Raw genomic sequence first — 23,560 nt, 5'->3', positions numbered from 1 at the left:
ATACATTCAAAGATATATGATGAGTCAACTGACTTGGGTCTGACCTCAAAGAATCATGTCTCAAGTTTTGGTCCTGCCCCTACCAGTTCTGTGGGAAAGAGTATCCCTCCTTCATTGTGTATGAGAAGAGGCTGATAGGCCAGAGAGGTGATGGACTTAGGTATCTCTGCTGTTGTCTCCACTTTTTTAGTTTCCCACTGGACTAGGACCAGGTTTCAAGGATTTAATGCTCCCTTGACTGTCGACATCTCAATACAGAGGCAATCTCTGACATTTTTCCTATAGTTAGTTCTTTCTTGGTTTCAGTGCTAGAAAGCACTCCACAAGTTAAGCAAGTGCCTTACCACTGAGCAACTAACCATAGCCCAGGAGCTGTTAAACTGCGTAGTTAATGACATACTCAACTACAGTAGTAAGAGAGAAGATGAAATTACTTGCAACTAGTAATAATCGCCCTATTCTCTGCTCAATTAACTTCCCTGGATAGGAAGAGTCCTAACTTAGAGTTCTCTCTTGGACAAACTAAACAGTCTGGATACACTTTAATTTATGCCACTGACTCTGAAGTTCAGTCATAGTTTTCATTTAAACTTATACCTTTTAGAAAGCCCAATTAATTTAATCATGTGACAGGTAACTCACACAGTTACCTTTGAGCTCCAAACAGTAAATCTAATGATTCTTTTTGTCAGTGCCATTTACACCCAATTAAATTGGTATTCTCAACACTTAAACATGAGTGTCTACTAGACTGATAAAGAAAGATTCATGAGTTATCCACATTTAATGATTCAGCTGTCGTTAGAGAGGGGACTGAGCTAGGGGGAGGGGGAGGGGCAATGCAGTTTCTTTTTTCCGTCTTTCTCTCTCTCCATAGAGAAGAGACCTTACAATGCACCACAGTGTGTGTGAACAGAGCTGTGTGCAGTGTTACCATTTAGCAATAATAGATGACTTGTGCTCCCCAGACTTAACAGGCCAGTGAGCAGCATCAAGCTGCAGATGGACTGCTCTGAGGCTGCCACGCACTAAAAAGGGATGAGAAATAAAAGTGTCTACGGCTATTGTAGACATATTTACTCCTTGGTAGGCGATTCCCATAGCGACAACAACAACAACAAGAAACTGTTACTGCTAATGGAGGTGGGAAGTTTTCACTGCAAAAGGGTGTGATAATGGCCCAGGACCTGAACCTTATCTGCATGCAACCACCCCCTCTAGTGATAATTTAGTGAATGGACAGGCTTTTTCTAGTTTCCTTTGGCAACAAGTTTCTCATTGCCATATGTTATGGCTCTTAACTCCAAAAGCATAATATTGTTATATTAAATTAGCATGACTTATTTTTAAGATACTTCTAAAACTTCATTGTTGTGGGTCACTTAGTTCTTGCTTTCTGAGTCTCCCCCCTGCTTTTTGTATTTTAACTTGAATCTAGGAAATATCCAATTTGCTGGAATGAACAAAGACTTCTCAATACCCTTGTCTACATGCCCCTTCTGGAAACCCAGATAAAGAGTAAAATACAACACAAAGGACTAGTAAATTCATGTGATCACTGTCATTTCTTTCTAGGAAGAGGGCCTGAAATATTCTTACAATCTTAGTGATCTCCCTGTGTGCCACTGTTTCTCCGACTTTTTCAACTCTCTCACCCTGTGACTATATCCAAGCAATGTCCAATGCAAAATCCTCGGTCTTCAGGGCAGGATTCACTGCCCAAAAGTGCTCATGGGAGAGGCTAAATATAGCTACAAGAATACATATCTTCATACCCATACCCTTCCATAATCTCTCAGACTTTACAACAGGCCCCAACCTTCCAAGATGTCACGACTCAAGTCTCAGTCTCTCCACTGTTCCATAATGTAGGATTTTATAAGCTTTTCCTTTTATTTCTACTTTCTTTGGGAGCCATGAAATATATTCTTCTGCTACTGTTCTTTATATGAGTATTTGTGAACTCTTTGCAATAATGAGTTCCTTGGCAACAAAACCTTTTTTGAATTCTCTATTTAACTGTAATTGTCCAGATGATGAGATTTTTATTTGATTGATTTTTACAAGTAATTTGTTGGGATACATTTTTCTAAGAGAGCTATTAGACAATGGGAAACCCAAGTTCCTTGTGAGATACAGATTCCTGGCTAGCTGCTCCAGGAAAGCATAATGACAGGAGACACTAACAATGAAGAAAACAGAGAGAAACAAAATTGTATCTCCAACAAGGGAGCAATGGCATGATACATTGTGGGGAATTCTCTAGACTACAGCTTCCTAGTACATCCTCATGAAAGTGCTGCAGCTTTACCCCCCCCCCCACACACACACACACTCACACTACATAAATAAACGTAATGTTATTTTTTAGAAAGTAAAAACTATAAAATGAGGAAAAACAATCAAAGACATTAGAAATGGCAAGCATCACAGGCTTGGATTCATTTAATTATACGGATGAAGATTTATAGGACTAGAGAATACTATTGTGCTTTAAAAAACATAGTAAGGGAAAACTAGACCTCAAATATTTGTTGATCATACTAGTTCACTATTGAACTAATATGAACAGAAGAAGCACTTTTGTACTGAATGATCTCAAAGAGGACATTTCAAAAATTTCAGCTTTGGTAATCCCCTTTGGTGCTTGGAGTCAGAAAACTTTCCATAGTGTAAAATTCTGGTATCTATATCTTTCTTCTTCCTCTTCTTCACTCTTTCCTCACAATACTTGGCAGTAGTGGCACTTTCAGTTCATTTTGTCAGAAGGCTCCCCACTTTTTGGTAGTAGTAGCAAACATGACAGAGTGTATCTGACATCAGAAATAACATGAACCCTATCTCTAATTATTATTATATACATCCAGAGAAAGATATTTAATCTCTGCTTTCAGGATTTTAATTTCTAAGTAATCTTAGAAATTTGTATTTTCATAGTGATATTTTATAGATACATTTTTACATATTAAATATACCTTAACATATCAACACATATAATTTTTGAGTATAGAATATAAAGCTTCAAACACAGAGCCTTATATGTAGAAAACACCTAGAAAATATTCTTTCTCCAGTATTCAAGAAGATCATTTGCCATGTTAATTTACTCTCCTGTTCGTTTATGAACACCTAATGATTTTAAGGAAATTAAGAATATGGACACTCTATCTGATGGTGCAGAAGAGTTCAAGCAATCCTAAAAGTGGAATAGCTGAGATGAAATACAAGGAAAAGTGACTCAAAAGGCGGCCTCTCTGTGTGTCTGTAGTTTACAGCTTGAGCTCTGATTATCAGTAGAATATGCTGAACAAAGCACTTCTACCCATAGCTCCCCTCTCTCCTTTGAGTGAAGAAAAACATGGGCTGTCATCTACACAAAGTCCATGACTTTCTTCCCAATCCACCATAGTTAGCTAATAAATTAGCAAAATAATTTTAATGGCCCTTAAGGGAGATTTATGTTTATAAACGACAAGGAAATTTGTGGACTGTCAGTGAAACACACTTTTAGCGGAGGGAAATAGCTAATTCTACAGAAAGTCCATACACATATATTGTCTTTTAGTCTTCATGAAAATGTAAAGTTCTTTTTCTTACAATTTGAGGACTAATTCTTACCTGTGTAGAAACTAACAGTATTTAAGGAGTCTTGATAAATGTGCCTTTGTAACAAAAGCAATTGTCATAAGATTTAGAGGCCAACAGGACTTGTTTATCATGAATAATATCTTTTGAAAAATGTAAGAAAAGGGAATCTTGTAAAATACAAAACATAAACGAAAATATTATCTAAGTAATCAGCATATGAGAAACCAGTTAGTTTCTCTTATGTAAGTTACACTGGCTACCATCAATCGAGAAAAGTTACCCCTTAAGTTCTCCATCTGATGCCCATTGCCTCAGATCTTCCACCACCCCTGCTTTGCTCATGGTTCAGAAAACATATTTAACAAGGACACAGATGCAGTGATCCAGTTAACTCAAGCAAAGTCCTCCATAGCAGCATTTTAATCCCTGCTACAACATTCAATTGTAAGGTGACCGCTGGCATTTTTTTTTGAAAGAGGATTATGGTGTTGATGTAGTTTTAAAAATCCACTAATCACTCTTAAAATCACTTTGAACTTCTAGGGAAGAGAGGCACTTGGGTATAATAAACTTGATCCTCACTGTCCTTTGAGTTTGTTGTTTGTCAATTACCCATAATAAATCAATAACCAGACAAATACAAAAATATTATGGCATGTTATTGTACCTGCTTACTGATGAATTCAGTATTTGCTGAATATCTTTTATACCTAGGCTTTCGTAAGCAAATGGCAGGACAGAGGAATTCATCTATCTAATCACTCTGTACCCAAAAAAAGGCATGTGTCTTTCAAAAAACTAACTGATCTATTAAGATAAAATATAACATACATGAAAATATCAGGATACAAAGAATCTAGCAGAAGAATTTTGATCAAGCACATATTGCTGAAACAACATTGGGAAGAGAAACCCAGTTTGTTTGTTTGTTTGTTTGTAGTAAGTGAAAATTTATAGAAAGTGTCCTTCGGAACAAAGAAGCTGAGGAGAAGGAGTGCCATGAGGTCTTCCCAAGTGGAGAAGTAGAGATTGGAAGAACCCTTCAGGAAAGAAGGCTGTGAGCAACATTCTAGATGGACCTGGAACAGTGACAGATTGAAAATGTGTAGGATGTAGATCACAAAAGACCTTGGAAAGATGAGTCTGTTAGGTGACAAACTGTAATCAAGACACCTTGGGCGAATAGAGTTGGTAGAGAGTGAATGAGTAGTAGATCCCCAGTCAGCGAAAGAGGAACAAGAGGTAAGGTAACATGTACTGATTCTAAGGACTGAAGCAGACTTCAGAAATGCACTGGAGTGGAAGTCCTCAATGAAAACTTTCCCACGCAAAGTTCTCCTACTGAAAGGTGATGCTTAAAGGGAAGCATCCCTGTGCATTTTCTTGAAGTGATATTATTTCAATAAATTGTGTTGATAATCAATAACTTCCCAGTCAACTGTTCTTGGGAATAACACTTTCAACTAAAAATAATTGTGAATTATGGTCTCATTCGAACTGATATGGAATGATTCCAAGTGTTATTTACTGAATAAAGATTACCATCTTTATTCCTTCATTATCTGCCTATTTGGCTTAAGAAATGCATAGATCAAATCTAGGATTAATAGATATTAATTCACCACTTTAAATAAATTAAAATAGATATTAATTTTAAATAAAATAAAATAGATATTAATTTGCTGCACCCAGTGATCTAGTGTTTTTAATGGAAGGAAATAAAGACAAAAGGGTGTATGCTCCTTTTTTCAGAGATAACCTGATCTTTCTTTGTATATTGGAAGAGGTGGAGGAGGAGGAGGAAGGAAGAAGAAGGGGAAGGGGAAAGGGAAAGGGAAGGGGAAGGGGAAGAGAGTTCTGAACATCTTGGGAATAGAACCTAAGCCCATACACATTCTAGGGAAGTGCTCTACTATTGTGCTGTACTCAAGCCTGACCAACTCATGAATAAAACTCTCTCTCTTACCCTGAATGCTGCCATCATGATACACTGTTGTTATGGGGCAGAAGAGAAAGTTCGCACCTATGAGCCAAATTTTCTTGCTGCAGAAATACCTCAGATACACGTCAGATTCTGCACTCCTATTTCCTATGTGAAAATAAGAGGAAAGACTACATCAGTGAGGAAATATCAAGGTTCAAGACTTTTTTTTTTGTTTGTTTTAACTATCAACTGTACGTTACTGTCCCTCCCCCAACAAGGCTTAATAATCTGACACTAGTCTAGCATGTCACATAAAGCACAGTAGGCTATTAAAGATTTTGCAGAGTTATAAAGAAGGTATATCATATACAGATGGGGTAGCTATAACCAATAGAAACATTAAAGTGCTTAGCTAACAAAATTCAATTGATGCCAAGTAATCAGACTTTAAGGTCTCAAGCTTAAATCAAGATACAACCAGGGATGAGTCTCTTCATTGGTTGTCCAATACAGTGAGGGCAGCCTTAAAACTATATGCACACAAACAATAGAATGGAGATAGCGGGTTGCATTTACATGCATCTGTACATACAGACTTCTATGACTATAATAATCAACATGTCCCCATCTTCTATTCTTTTCCTCTAAATTCAAGGAAACTTGTTATATTAGGTGCTCGGTCATTCAGAATATACTCCCAGTCTTCTGGATAGCAAACTAAGTTCCGTCTAGTCTACATGGATTCCCTTTCCCTTGTTATTCACAGCAGCACTTGGAAGTATCTGTTATAAAGTCAGAAACCCATTCAGGAAAGCTCCCCTGCCACCTACCCACCTCCAAAGAACCTTACATCCATGTAAGGATGGAGCCAGGCTTCCTTTATAATATATGAATGTAAGAATTGAAGAGGCATGGGGAATCCCATTTCCCAACATGCAGCACTCATAGCATCTTCCTGAAATAGACACCTAGAAGAAACCTATCTGACATTTCCATTCTCATTGTCAAGGCCAAATGGATGTCTCTTTAGCAATCAGTGTTTTCTGTTATGTTTTGAACTTGCAGAGCCTGTAGGCAGAACTGGTTTCCTGAGCATGTGCCCTGTGCAATTCTACAGGATTTCTCCCCCAGAGAGAACTCAGGTTTGCAATTTAATGCTCACCGCTCAACTGTTTTGATATTATGACAAAAAATGAATCTTTACATTTGTATTATTAAGTCTTCTTTTGCTTGTTTTTGAAGTGTGGTCTGCTATATCATCCTGGCCAGTCTAGAACTTGCCAAATAGACCCTATGTATATCAAGATAGCCTCACACTTGTCACAATCTTCTTTGTTCTGCCTTCCAAATGTTCGAATATATATATATAAATTTTAGCAGTGTATGGTAATATATATATATATATATAATATATATTATATATAATAATATATATATAATATATATATATATAATATATATATATATATTACCATACACTGCTTGCTAAAATTTGTAGTTTTAAGTGAAAAACAGTGACACATTCCTGATCATTTAGACATCCAGCCCACATCTTCATCCCCCTGCCCCCTCCCCCCCCAAGAGGAATAAATTCCTGGCTTCTGTTCATTTTGTGTTAGGTTGTTCTGTCTATAGCCAAACTTTTTCTTATCACTCCACCCAGACACTGATGATAACTCTTGGTCCTTTGCACCCAAGCACTGCCTGTCCTCTGCTTTCCAAGCCAATGTTCTCTCCACACCCAGGGAGGGTTTGCACACTCAGGGAAGATCCAGGTCTGGCAGTTATGAACCCTGTGGTGAAACACAGCAGAGGTGGCCTCTGTGTTGGCTGGCAGCATTTGTGGGGTCTGGAAAGCAAACCTCCTGCTTCGTTCCAACCCAGGATTTGCAGTTCTTTGAAGGTTGTAGCAGAGGGCATGGGAGGAATCGACCTACTTCCTGTCCCTATGGCAAACACAATGTGCATGTCTGAAAAACACAGCAACAGCAGAGCCAGTCAACCAGTCAGGGCTGAGGCTAACAGTTCCTGAGAGTCTGCGTTTGTCCAGCCAGCATCCCCTGCCCCAGGGAGTGTACTATTAAATAACAAATAAAAAGCACCATGACAGGTTCAGAGTGAGAGCGTGGAAGAAAGGGAAAAGTTTCATGTTTTATTACATGGAGTGGCATTTTTCCAGGTTTTTGAATAAGGGACCCCACATTTTCATTTTGCACTGAGGCCAGAAAATTATGTGGCTAGGCCTGCCTATAAATCACACACTAAATCATATTTTACTCATTATGCTCTGCTGTTGGGAAAACCAGAACAAAACTTACAACCCACCTTGAGCAAAATATCAAAGAATCCATGGTACATAGCTTGAAGAATGAAATAACCTTACACCTGTCCTTTGAATTTATTTCACTTGGTTTTAGTTATCTTCTCTTCATTATTTCTTCATGAATCTTGGTGGAGGAGAAGTCTGATTTTGCAATTCGTTGTGGAAAACTTAAGCCTTTTGCATAATCATCCACAGAACGGGTATTTATAAAAATATAGATGTGACAATTACGTACCCATACCATTTAATATTTATCTTCTATTAAAATATTTTCAAATGTTTGACCATATTATTTTTCACTACCCCAGTTCCTTCTGGATCCCCTCCCCCTACCCACACCCCTATCTCCTCCCTACCCACCAATCTTCATGTTCTTTCTCCCTCTCCCTTTCTCTTAAAAGTATGAAAAAAAACAAAACAAAACAAAACCTTTTCTTGAATTCACTTAATCTTCTGCAATAACCGTGATTCATTTGGGAACTCATCATTGATGCTGATGGTATTTCCATGGATGTGGAACTTATATGATTTGTGATTTCTAGCCTTGTAGAACAACATGTTCTGCAATGACAGAACAAGTAGAATCTGCTCTGTTATTCACTGCTTCTCCAAAGTGTCTTGAAGATAGTGTGTTAGAGTGGTCACTTTGTGAATACACTATCTTGTAACTGGACGTAAACCTACTTTCTATAAAGGAAAATGATGCTGGATTTCCTGGATACAGTACTGTCTTTAAATTACACTTCATGAAGACATTTATTGATTACTATAGTTAGTGGCTTTCAAGACCTGTAAACCTCTGAAAGGCTTCTAGCACCAACATTTGGACTTAACACTAAAATAACTCATCATAGAAGCCTTTTGACTATCACACACACACACACACACACACACGCATGCAAGCACACCACCCCACACACATGCATACAAAGAAACACACAAGCACAGACACAAATACACATACAAGGATGCACACTAACAGACACAAATGCATGCATGCATGCATGCACACAGGTATGCACACACATAGAAAGAAAAGAAAGAGACAAGTTTGCCCGAAACTCATCTAAAAGCCTAGTTCATGATTCACTGGAAGAATTAGCCAGGTTCAGCACATGCCTGCTTACTGCTCTCACCCTCAGTCCAGGGGCTCCCTCTGGTGGTCACCATGTACAAAGATGTGCAACAAAATCACAACCTGTGAAAGAAACTCAACATATCAAGGGAACTTGGAAGCAGGTAGGGAGGCTGAAGCATAACAGAAAAGGAAGTCCATGGCAGTTGGGCTTGGCAGACTTCACTAAAGGCTGTGGAGGGGCAAGAAGTAGGGGTAAGACCAGTTCATGCTGATAAGAAGTTCAAAGCCTAGACACTTGATCTAGCTTTTTCTTTCTCCCACACACATGCTGCAGACAGGGCTTTGCTCCCAACAAACAACAGGCTGACCGCTGACCACTGTCTACAATGAGACTTGAAAATCTAAAACAGTGGTTTTCTTTTCTCTAATCTGTCATAAATTCCAATATGATATATATGATATATATGATATGATATATATGATATATATGATACATATGATATGTATGATATGTATGATATATATGATATATATATATAATATATACATATATAATATATATATATATTATATATATATATATGAACTGGAGTAATGAAGTCTAAATCCTTCTTGACAAACACAGGACACCTCTGAGACTCTTTCCTGTCATCGACACCCAAGATCCACATATATAAAGTCATCTCTCTGTCTGAGTCCTAAAGAGTCTGTAAGTGAGCTCATTTTCAACACTCTGTACATAGTACAGTTGTGGGCCTTAAATACATTATTAAAGAAGTGATCTTTGGAGACGATGGAGCAGGGGATGGGGCATGAATAGTGAAATAATTCTATTCCTACACTCAAATAGTGGTTTCCTAGAAAAATAAAGCTAATTTTTGGAGGGCAGAAACATTGAGTAGGGTATATCATCTGCATGAAAATGTTCACTGCAGGAAATGGATGCTTCCATGGGTTGCAGAGGTAGTTAGCTTTGTCACTGAACCAATGTCATCATATCCTTGCCTTAATTTAACCCTATTAACTAGAAGAAAACCACGTGACAAAGCCTTGGGCTTAAAGGTGGGGCAAGATTTCTCTGAATGCCCTTTCTAAGAACTCAAACCCTTCCAAATTACAAGGGTCTCAAGAACTCAGCCATGCTTTGACGTTAACCAAACTTTCAAATGATTTTGAGGGGAGGAAAGCAGAAAGGAGGGGTATATTTTGGGGTCAGATAAATCAAAGCACATTTGGCCAGACACTGCCCCCCTTCATTTCCCAGCACATGTGGATTTCCAGGGAAATTGAATCCATGTGTTCCTGATTCATTTACATTTAACTCTTCAAAATGCTTTGTAAGCCCTCCAAGAAGCCTTCAGCATATTGAGCAAGGGAACTGAACCTTGTTAGCCATACAAGCACCTAAAATGTTGAATGAATGGGACTAGTTTTTAAGGACAATGAAGGAAGGTCAAGAGCTTCAAGTATCTAGTATATCCCCCCTTAATTTCTGAGCTCCAACTGCCTGCCTTGAATGAGATGTACATAGAATAAGTATAATTGTATGTGGGAAACCATTGAGCCAAGAGTTTCCTGCCTTAACAGTTGCTTATGCACAAACTGATTCCTGGACACTGGAGGAAGATTTGTGTTCCCCAATAGTTTCTTTCTTCCTCTTTCTTCCCCTTCTTTCCTGAAGTTACAGTGCTGCCTGCCACCACTGCCCCTGCATCTCTGATAAGAATTGATGAGACCCTGGGGAGTGTGGGAAGTCTCTGGCTTCAGCCACTTGGCAGGAGCTCCACACAGACTCTGATCTTCCTCCACATGCTGGAAATCCCTAGAAATCCTTTGACAGAGAGGAGGTTCAGAAGGGCAGTCTTCCTGTTCACATGTCTATTCAAAGAAAACCAGCATAAATATAGGAGAAAAAAATGAGACTGGCCACCACACTGAATACTTCAACAAAGCACCAGCCTTCATAAGAACATACTTCCTGTGGGGTATAGAAGCATCTCTGTTCACCCACTTTCCTCATCCCACACATCTGAACGCAGTCACAAGAGGATCTAGGCCATCTTCAAATAGCAAAAGTGTTTTTTTGCAAAAATTTCAACACCCTTTATTATCTGATAATAGTTCATGTGCCTAACTCACAAACAGGGCTGGTTTCTGAAAGATAAAATGCCAGAATTCAGATAGGAATATTATTATTTCTCCCCATCTTTTCAGATGTTCTGTACCTACAATGTACTCACTAGCCTGAGCAGTGTGGATATGAGCAAACATTTCTGAGATTATTTAGTTTTATTATACCAAAGTGTTTTATAACATGAAAAACATTGCTACCAACTCCTGAGGCAACTGTTCATTAATTAACCCAGGTAATTTTTCACTCAATAAGTCATAAAGACTCTTTTAGAGTTTAAACCCCATGAGGATTCTCTCCATTTTAGTACTAGAATTCATCACCATGTAGATGCTCAAAAAACATTCTAAATTTCTTAAAGAGGTTATACCATATGCTGGCTGTAGTCTGTAAAACTGCACCCATGGTCCAGAATTAATAAACCAGGCATAGACTCTTAGGATCTCCACCTTGCATAGGAAGAAGTGGAAGTCTAGAAACAATAAGCACCTTAGTCCATGAGGCTAATAAGAGTGGAAGCTCAGGCTTGAACTTAGGTTGCCTCATTAGATTAACCTCTGTTCTAAGAAAGCTCAGAATGTGAGCTTTACTCTTAATTAGATGACTTCAACTTGGACCATAGAAGGGCCTGACTAATGTCTGTAAGCAGTCACCTCAGTGATGGCAAGCAATTCTTTTTGATCTTCCTGGGATGAAATCCCCTCTGCAGACATCCATCCACAAACATGCACTAACCATTTGCAGAGTACTGATATTGATAAAGCTAAATGCATGCATTAATGCAAGCTGAATCATTTATCTAAATATTGATCTAATATTCTAATACGTAAATAATTCAATGACTATAAAATCAGAGCTCCCAAATGGGCAGGGGCAGCCTTCTTTCTTGAGATCTTTAGCCTATTTTTTTTCCTACAAAATAGTTTTTGCAAAGTCATATACGGTCCCAGTTCCTTTATATGTGGGCAATGCAATGAATCATAGCAACCAGGGGACCATATGGCAACTTAGGAGCTGCTACAATTCTCACTAAATATGACCACTTGGAAAGTTTTAATCGCTATGAAACACACACACACACCATGTAGTTTTAACATATTTATATGTGAATGTATTTATATCTGCAAAACTAATTATTTTTATGTGAATATTCTTCTCAGTGTGCAAACCATTTTATTCTAAACTGTAAATAACAGAACAGATCACATTTGTTGAAGTAGCAAAGAAATAAAGCGTTTGCGAACTCAGCTGAAGTGACTCTCATATCTATTAGTTCTTGGTTTTCTGAGCTTTATACCATGTGCCAAGATACTTCTTTTCTTATGAATTAATTTAAGAAGTAGAGACAGGACCACCAGGCAGGGAACCCATGGACAACTAAAAGTAGAACTGTCATCATTGTAGGAATGTAAGAACATCGTGGGTTGATCAACCTGACAAGATAATCAAGGAAAAAGAGACATAGGCTGGAAAAAGCCACACAGCTTTTGCAGCTGAGACTCTTATCTCACAGTAGAGACATTTCCCAAGGAAGTGCACAGAGGTCTGTGCAGCTCTCTAACAGAGCTTCACAAACTCTCCTGTGTGCATGAATCAGCATGTGAGATCATATCAATGCAGATGCTGCTGTAGCCTAGGATGCTGCATTATATCTCATTGGCTGATGGTGATCCTGACCCATGGACCAGAGACAATTATGTAATACTGATGGATGCTTCAAAGCAAACAAAAAGTATGTGCTATTAGTGTACACACACACACACACACACACACACACACACACACACACACACACACACGGAGTCTGTGTTGACAGCTACCTCTGGGCATGGGGCCTATTCTGAAATGTGGTTGATACATGAAGTTTGGTCAGTAGAGTGGTGAGAAAGATCTGGGAGCAATTGAAGGAAGAGAAAGAATATGATTAAAATATGCATGCAAACATATTTTATTTATTTTTAAAAGGAAGGCTTTAGACTATGAATTTCTACGTGTAGCTTAGAAGTACTCCTCAATCACTGATTGTGTGATCTTGGGCAAAGTATTCTGCAGATTCCATATTTAAAACCAAAACAAAATGAATACAAGTTTCAGAGGACTTTCTAATATTTTCTTTCTTGTGAGCAGGTATAGTGACATTGTACCTTACATAGTATAAAACTTTTCACAGATACAGTCACAGAGAATGTTACCTCCAAGAGATATGAATACCTTGCAATAATTCAAAAATATCTTTAAAACTATTAAGGAAGCCATAAAATCTTTTGCAAATAAATAAATATATGAGACACATTGTCATTATTTTGTGTAAAAGTTATTACTAACTGACAGGTTTGCTTAGTAGATTCACTTATATTACCTAACGTTTTATATCAAGACATTCTCCAAATTCTATTTTGCTCTTCATAAACTATTTACTTATTCAAATTTATCTTATTCAAACATGTTTGTTAACTATTCATGGTTTCAAAGTCTCATTGAGATATTTTACTAACACCATAGTTTGGCATTTTGATCACAACCCAACTGTTAGTAGGAACAATTAACATAACTTGCTTGTAGTTTTCATTATATTCTACTCCATGTGCTGTCTTTGTTACTGAGATTTAATGACCAGTTGTCCTGAAGGTACTCGATATCACATTCCCTTTCTTCCAAGCGTTCAATGCATCAACAAAAATCCTTAGAAAATTTACAGTATGTGATCAATATGAGACTTCTTCCAGTATGCTAGATTGAATGAGTCTGATATTATATGTTTATTTTTGTGACTTTACCCCATGATAGGCTACCACATTTCTCTTATAGACATTTTGAGAAACAAAGTTGATAATAAAAGACACCTTGGAAAAGAAAGAGAGAAAGAAGAGAGAAAAATAGGATTATTTTTATGTTATGTGGTTAGATACTATGCTTTTCTTTTTAATTTATTTATTTTCTTTTAACATTTTTATATGAGAATATTGTATTCATATCTTTTCTACCATTTTCCCTCATAACAAGCTTCTCCTACATCCCCCTTTTACCTTCAAATGCTTGACTGATTACACACACACACCTGTGTGCAGACATACATGCATACATACATTCATATTTCTATGGAGTCAATTTAGTGTTTCTCACAGATATGTGCTTTTAAGGCTGATCACTTGGGATTTTAAACCTACCAGGGACTTTATCCCTGGAGAAAACTGATCTTTTTCCATAGTATTGATTTCCTGTAATTGTACATCTTAGGGTGGGTAGGGATCTTGTGAAATCTCCCCCACCCATGTTGGCATGTCAACTGGTATTGTCATTATGTAGGTCTTACTTAAATAGCTATATTAGTAAGATTTTTGCAGGCTTCCTTGTCATGTCCAGAAGGCATTATATCCAACACACGCCCTGGTCCTCTGGCTCTTACAGTCTTTCCATGCATGCTTCCACACATAGATGTAGGTTCCACTGTAGATGTATCAGTCAAGGCTGGCTACCAAAAATATACTTATCCTCTGCGTTTTGACCAGTTATGGATTTCTTTAATAGTTTTCATCTTCTGAAAAAAAAAACCCAGAAGTTCTTGGATAGAGCTGAGAGATATGCTTATCTGTACTTCTAATGGTAAGTATTTTTAGAGCACTGAAGTTATTTTACCTTGGGAAAATGACTGTTGGTTCTTCTTTAGGGTCTGTGACTTCTTAGACAGAAGTAGTTGGCTATGTCTATGGTACCAGACACAAATTTCCTCCTATCAAGTACAGTTTCTAACTTTGTTTTAAGTGGATGATTCTTTGCGGTGTCATTGTTCTCTTTGACAAATGAAAATATTGGGGCATAGGGAGACTATGTCATCTGCTCCATGGACAACATCTTGACAAGAGGTCGAGAGTTATTACCAATAATAAAATCAGCTCTAATGGGGGGGGGAATTTAAACGTCAAATTGGCTGAATTTTTATGAAACACAACAATCCAGAGCAAAGACAACTATTATCACTTGGATTGGTAAGTAAACTTAAAATATTTTAAAACTCTTGAGACCTGAAGAGAAGGTTCAGCAGTTAGAAGTGTTTATCATTATAGTAAAAGATCTGAATTTATTTCCCAGCACCCACATAATGGCTCAGAACACTGTAACTCAGTTCCTGAGTATTTATTTATTTATTTATTTATTTATTTATTTATTTATTTATTTACTTATTTACTTATCAAAGCTCTTATTAGAAAGAGGGAAAGCAAAGCTTGTAACAAGGCACTGAGGTAGCTTAGCTCTGGAAAACTGGGGATGCTCTGTTGTATTCCTTCATCTGGGGGAAAAAAAAAAACAGAGGATTTCCTTATACTCTGATGCAATAAGCCATCTTTGTCATCATCCTTCCGATTCCATATGTGTAGCTTCCCTGAAATTGACCACTCTCTTCAACTCACCTTCGTTTTAGGTCAGAGGTATGTAGCATCCTGTCTGTTGTTTGGTCAAGGATTTTGCTCAGTGCTCTGTCCTGTCATCAGGCGTGGTAAGTTTCTTGAAGTGGTTGGAATCGGTTTCTCAATCAAGCCCCTTTTACTTTTTTTTTTAATTTTTAATATTTTTTATTACATATTTTCCTCAATTACATTTCCAATGCTATCCCAAAAGCCCCCCATACTGCCCCCCCACTTCCCTACCCACCCATTCCCATTCTTTTGGCCCTGNCATTCCCCTATATTGGGGCATATAAAGTTTGCAAGTCCAATGGGCCTCTCTTTCCAGTGATGGCCGACTAGGCCATCTTTNGATACATATGCAGCTANAGACAAGAGCTCCNGGGTNCTGGTTAGTNCATCATGTTGTTCCANCNATAGGGTTGCAGANCCCTTTAGCTCCTTGGGTACTTTCTCTAGCTNCTCCATTGGGAGCCCTGTGATNCATCCAATAGCTGACTGTGANCATCCACTCCTGTGTTTGCTAGGCCCCGGCATAGTCTCACAAGAGACAGCTATATNTGGGTCCTTTCAGCAAAATCTTGCTAGTGTATGCAATGGTGTCAGCGTTTGGAAGCTAATTATGGGATGAATCCCTGGATACGGCAGTCTCTAGATGGTCCATCCTTTCATCACAGCTACGAACTTTGTCTCTGTAACTCCTTCCCTGGGTGTTTTGTTCCCAATTCTAAGAAGGGGCATATTGTCCACATTTTGGTCTTCATTCTTCTTGAGTTTCATGCGTTTAGCAAATTGTATCTTATATCTTGAGTATCCTAAGGTTTTGGGCTAATATCCACTTATCAGTGAATACATATTGTGTGAGTTCCTTTGTGATTGTGTTACTACTCGGCTATTAAAAAGAATGAATTTATGAAATTCCTAGCCAAATGGATGGACCTGGAGGGCATCATCTTGAGTGAGGTAACACAAGCCCCTTTTACTAATGTCACATTGCTTTTGTTCTCTCCAACTGCGCATCCTACTCTTTATGTAACCATGTCATCTGAAGCTGGGTATCAGCTTGAGCAGCTGCTAGCAAGGTTGCTGTTATATATAGATGATTGTTGTTCTTTCTCCATTTTCCCACTTGATCTAATTCCATTCTTGAGTCCAATATTAAAGTCAGTTCTGAGCTATCATTCTTGAAGTTCAGCTATGCCACCTTCACAACTGATAGAGCCTCACCTAAATTAACCTACATCGTGAACTGTCACACACCTACACTCCAGGGTAGTTACTATGAATAAATATACAAATTTAGGGTTTTAGGACAGTTATTTGGCACATACTAAAGACACAATAAATACTGATTGTTACTCTCATTATCTCCATCCAAGGTTCATCGATAGGTCACTGTAGTTAATAATTTGCAGTGTTTCATCTGGACAAAGAAGAAATCTGGGCTCCACATCTGTTTTCCGTATGCTCCTGCTTTACCTTCAAAATCTCTCTCTGCCCACATCTATGAGATTATTCATAATAACTGAGGCTTATAATTATTGACATATTCATATAGACTTGCACAAGTTAAATGTTGGGTTCTTTTATTTTATTCATGCATTGCAAGTTCAGTTTCTCTTTTAAGTGATTGTACACTGAGAAGATGTTACCCTCTAATACAATGTAAATCTAGGATGTGAAAGCACAACCCAGATATGTGGGGGGAGAAATGCAAGCATGGCAAGTTTGTCTCAAATCCATGTCCCTAAAATGATACAAGATGGACCCTTATGGAAAGTCAGACATACAGATAGGATAGATTTAATATCAACTAACAATGAAAGTATTTATAACATAGAGTAATTCATAGGTTCTCTGTTTTGGTCTCTGGACATATTTTAAAATAAGATTATGGTAGTAGTGAAGAAAATAAGGAAAGTAAGACTGTTTGAGCATCTATAAGCCTGTGCTGGCTTAAAACAGAGACATAATCCTACAGCTTTTATCTGGCCATATTCCAGACATGACTCAACAAATTGTTTTGTATAAGAGATGTCTGAGAACAATTTATACAAACACAGAAACATTTCATCCATCTTCCTCCTGACTTCTGAGAGTTCTGAGTGTCCAGCCCAGGCAAAGATAATGTGTTGTAGGTTATCAAAGTAGAAGCTAAGGCTGAACAAAGATCAACCAATGAGTGTCAGAGACAGACTAAGCCCAGATATGTCCACTGCCAGACTCCATGACTTCATAGATACAACACAAGCGAGAAAAGATAGAGGGCAAGTTAACTGGTATGAGAACTGAAAAACTGTTTGAGAAAACAGACTTGCAAGAGCTAAGTATATCTGGTGAGCTCATCTTCTTGGCATTTCTCAGATATTTCTAATAGCTGGATTGATCACTAGTTTTCAGCAAACAAAATGATGAACTAGGACATAATTTAAAGGATTTACTGCATCCCACTATGCAAGGTAAATATGGAATACAAATTCCCTTTTACATTTGAAATGCTGAAAGGGAAATCTTATCCAAAATATAAACATTTACTTTATTCACATTTATTAACATTTTGCTATACTGTATTAACTACACACTGTGATTTTGTACATATATCATTCTGTGTCTCTCAACAAAATGGTTTAGCATACAAATTACCAATATTCAAGGCTAAAGATTATGTACCAATGCAGAATCAGAAAGCAGACATCATATATGCCTCTTGATTTAATTATTATAACTAAAGGTCATTAACAATGACGGTTTTATAATGATACTGCAAACAGGAAAATGAAAGGAGGAAGATAAGACAGTTCACAGGTAATAAACTAGAGAAAAGTGACATTGGACATCAATGGAAATAAGTAGAGATGCCCAGTAGTGGTATAACTGCGTATTCTAGTAGAACTATTTCCAATTTTCTGAGGAAGTGTCACATTGATTTCCAAAGTCGTTATACCAGCCTGCAACTGCACCAGCAATGGAGGAGTATTCCTCTTTTTCCGCATTCTTGATATCATCTGCTGTCTCCTGAGTTTTTGATCTTAGCCATTGTAATTGGTGTAAGGTGGAATCTCAAGGTCCTTTTGGTTTGCATTTCTTTGACGGCTAAGGATGTTGAACTTTTCTTTAAGTGCTTCTTGGCCATTTGAGAATCCTCAGTTGAGAAATCTTTGTTTAGTTCTGTAGCCCATTTTTTATTTATTTTTATTTATTTTTTATTTTTTAATTTTTTCTTTATTTATTTTTATTAGATGTTTTCTTCATTTACATTTCAAATGCTATCCCCTTTCCTAGTTTCCTCTACAAAAGTCCCCTATACCTTCCCTCCACCCTGCTCCTCAACCCACACACTCCCATTTCCTGGCCCTGGCATTCCCCTGTACTGGGGCATATAATCTTTGAAAAAATCAAGGGTCTCTCCTCCCATTGATGGCCGACTAGGCCATCCTCTGCTACATATGCAACTAGAGACAAAAGCTCTGGGGGCTACTGTTTAGTTCATATTGTTGTTCCTCCTATAGGATTGCAGACCTCTTTAGTTCCTTGGGTACTTTCTCTAGCTCCTTCCTTGGGGGCCCTGTGTTCCATCCAATAGATGACTGTGAGCATCCACTTCTGTATTTTCCAGGTACTGGCATAGCCTCACAAGAGATAGCTATATCAGGCCCTGTCAGCAAAATCTTGCTGGCATATGCAATAGTGTCTGTGTTTGATGGTTGTTTATGGGATGGATCCCTGGGCAGAGCAGTCCCTGGATGGTCCTTCCTTCAGTCTCAGCTCTGAACATGTCTCTGTAACTCCTACCATGGGTGTTTTGTTCCCCATTCTTTTTTTTATTAGGTATTTTCCTCATTTACATTTCCAATGCTATCCCAAAAGTCCCCCATACCCACCCCCCCACACTCCCCTATCCACCCACTCCCCCTTTTTGGCCCTGGCGTTCCCCTTTACTGGGGCATATAAAGTTTGCAAGTCCAATGGGCCTCTATTTCCAGTGATGGCCGACTAGGCCATCTTTTGATACATAAGCAGCTAGAGACATTTTTCCCCATTCTAAGAAGGAACAAAGTGCCCGCACTTTGGTCTTTTTTCTTCTTGAGTTTTATGTGTTTTGCAAATTGTATCTTGGGTATTCTAAGTCTCTGGGCTAATAGCCACTTATCAGTGAGTGCATATCATGTGAGTTCTTTGGTGACTGGGTTACCTCATTCAGGATGATATCCTCCAGATCCATCCACCTGCCTAAGAATTTCATAAATTCATTGTTTTTAATAGCTGAGTAGTACTCCATTGTGTAGATGTACCATATTTTCTGTATCCATTCCTCTGGGAACACATTGAGGGACATCTGAGTTCTTTCCAGATTCTGGCTATTATGGACAAAAGACACTATAGCCCATTTTTAAAATTGGGTTATTTGGTTTTATGGAGTCTAACTTCTTGAGTTCTTTGTATATTTTGGATATTAGCCCTCTGTAGGATGTGGGGTTGGTAAAGATATTTTCCTAATCTGTAGGTTGCCATTTTGTCCTTTTGACAGTGTCCTTTGCATTACAGAAGCTTTTCAGTTTTATGTAGTCCTATTTGTCAATTGGTGATCTTAGAACCTGAAACATTGGTCTTCTGTTTGGAAAATTTTCCCTTGTGCATATGTATTCAAGGCTCTTTCCCACTTTCTCCTCTATTAAATTCAGTGTATCTGATTTTATGTGAACATCCTTGATCTGCTTGGATTTGAACTTTGTACAAGGAGATAAAAATGGATCAACTGCATTCTTTTTCATGCAGACCACCACTTAAATCAGCACCATTTGTTAAAAATGCTTTTTTCCCTATGTTTTTGGTTTTGGTTTCTTTGCCCAAGATCAAGTGACCATAGGTATGTGGGTTTATTTCTGGGTCTCTAACATATAACAAGGAAATAGTCTCTACTATGTTCATAGCAACCTTATTTATAATCATCAGAAGCTGGAAACAACCCAGATGTCCCTCAACCAAAGAATGGATACAGAAAATGTGATACATTTACACAATGAAATACTACTCAGCTATTAGAAATGACAAGTTTGCTAGTTTTTCAAGAAAATGGATGGAACTAGAAAATTTTATACTGAATGAGGTAACCCAGACCCAAAACGACATACATAGTATGTACTCACTGATAAGTAGACATTAGCCCAAAAGTTGAGAATACCCACAACACAATTCATAGGCCATATGAAGCTTCACAAGATGGAAGCCCAAAGTGTAGAAACTCCAGTCCCACTTAGAAGGGGAAACAAAATAATCACAGGAAGTGGAGGGAAGGGAGGGACTTGGGTGGGAGGGAAGAGGATGGGAAAGGGAAGACAGGAGAAAAGTCCAGAAAGCTAGGAGAATGAATGGAATTATGCAGCAGTGTGGGGTGGGGAATAGAGGGAACCAATAGAAAGTCCCAGATGCCAGGGATGTGAGAGGCTTCTAGGATCCATTATAGATTGTGGGAAGCCACAAACACCATTACAAGATGGCGCTGGTTTCAGTAAGCACACGCCCATGAATATGGGTAAACAACCAATGTGTGCATGTGCCATTGAGTTTTTTGCCGAGTCACTGCCTGGCCCGAGGCATATTAATGAGGTACTGAAAGCATAACCAATCAGGTATAGACACGCCCCTCCTAGGCCTATATAAGCAGCGCCTTTCTGAGGTTGTTGGTCTACCTCATCAATAAAGATTTGCTGCAGAAGAATCCAGATGTCCTGTGCACGTTCTTGCCGGCGAGAAAACAGCACGGGACAATGGATGACATTAGCCAAAATACCCAATGGAGGTATGAGAAATATGAAAACATACCTCTCCTCACATCATATTCTGTGGGCTACACATGTGTCTCTCTCCAGCGTGCAAGTTCTTTGTAAAGCATAGTGCCTGCTACTGTGATAAAGAATCTAATTGACATTTGATAGAGAAGTTAAATTTAAATTAGATTTCAACCCTGGAAAAATCAATGTACTATAGGTTATACTGTTCTCATCTATACTCTAAAACCTCTGTGAAATATTACTGAAGTCATTGCTCCACCTAGCAGACCTACCCCATTTCAATACCTTATAGCTTTATTGTAATATATATGTAAGATACATGATAGATAGATAGATAGATAGATAGATAGATAGATAGATAGATAAAATGATACACACAGAGAGATGGCACAAGTCATACTATTTAATTTCATGCTGATATGTACATTGTACATTGAAGCTATTGTAACTCAGAAACACATTTATCACTCTTAAATTGCTGAACATCATTGGATAGCCATGTACTATACCACAGGGTGTGGGTTCCTTGTTGTTTTCACATTTATATATGTTTAAAATCAATGTAACAGGAATTCGGTGTGTGTGGTCTTAATGATTCAAACTATCAATGTTTTAATTGAATAGTCTCTACACACTTTATTAAAATGATTTTATATTTTCCTTGTAGCTTCCCAAATAGTCATTCCTAGCACTGAGATCCCTGTAAGGCTTAGTTATATTATTACTATCAACCACTTTTATTTCTCAGAAATAAATGTAAATCTATTAAAATTATCCAGGTATACACAATTGAAAACTATTGCAACTTGATATATTATGCTTATAGTTACAAACATATTACACTTGCAAAAATTCTCAATGAAATTGTAGTGTTTTATTATGCCCAGAAAAATGTAAGCATCCTAGTGATAGCTAGGAAATGTGTTTAAATTCTTTGATAAATGTATGTTTTATCCATAAGGAAGAATAACAAGAAAGATAGCTTCAATTGTACTGCGGTTAAAAAAAAAAGATATTCACAAAGCACCAAATGTTTTAATATCATTTGTATGAATGAAGACATGTACATTATGAAATAAGTGCACCAGTGTTATATTTAAATAAAAATAGTTCTGATCTCAGGGAATGGTAAAAGGAAATAAAATATCACAACAAATAACAAATCCAGTTTAAACCTTGTACATAATTTGTTCCTCATTTTACCTAAAATTAGATGGCACAAATTTAGAGATGTAAGAACAACCCAGAATTCATGTCAGATAGTTCTAGAAGCCTAAGTGGGTCTTTGAACTCATTCAGGCTATCCCTGAGCTATATTCTTCTGGATTCAAGACAATCCATTTCTTGACTCTTCCAGCCTCCAAAATTACCAGCATTCTGTGGCTATCCTGTCTTCCATCATATCTAATGCCTTGTGATTCTATGGGACTGCACTTAGAGTCATCAAGATAGTCTCTCATTTCAAAGTATTTGATTTAGAAATAAAGTCTTTTGCTCATAAGTAATCATACGCAGAAAGCAGGACACAGATCCCTTTGGGAAACTGTTATTCAACTTATCATAGGCTGTTCTGGTTTGATAAGAATCAGTTTGGTTAATCACATAAACACTCATGTGTTACCAACTCTCTTCTGGAGATCTTTGTAGAGATAGACATCAAATCTTTCATCAAATCACATACGAACACAACCTGGAAGGACAGAGAGCATGAGGGATGGGGGACAAGATAATGAGTACTCAATCTTATCAGCCATGAAGAATCCACAGTTCTTTGAATATTAACTTCTAGTGCCAAGTAGAAATGTCTCAAAGGCATGGTTATCTCATACAAAAAGCAAAGGATTGTGGGAAGGTCCAGAGGGTGAGAGCATCTGATGCACAAGAATGAAAAATCTGAACACAGATGCCCAATGCTCATGTAAAAAGAATAAGCCAAGGCTGCCTCAACACCAGTGCTGTGGGGATAGAAACAGGAGGACCACGGAGACATGTAGGTTACCAGTGTAGCTCAGGGTTCAGTAAGAAACCTGCTCCTGAGGGAATAAGACTAGGAGTGATGGATAAGGACACCTGCCCTCGCACAAAAGTGTGCACATTCCATACCCACTGGTGCATCACGACACACACACACACACACACACACTCCAAATGAATGAATAATGAATTATAAAATAAATTAAGAAGTAATTTTCGTCTTTTAAAATTATGGAATCCATTTGGGGAGACAGTATAAGTACATGAAAATACTCATGAGTGGTTCAAAATGATAACGCTGTTATGTACTAAAATTGTCTGAAAGGAACATTTGCAGGTGGATAATA

This window comes from Mus caroli, chromosome 15 (assembly GCF_900094665.2).
Source record: "Mus caroli chromosome 15, CAROLI_EIJ_v1.1, whole genome shotgun sequence".
NCBI lineage: Eukaryota > Metazoa > Chordata > Mammalia > Rodentia > Muridae > Mus > Mus caroli.
The sequence above is the reverse complement of the archived record's forward strand: the minus strand, read 5'-3'. Positions refer to the sequence as shown.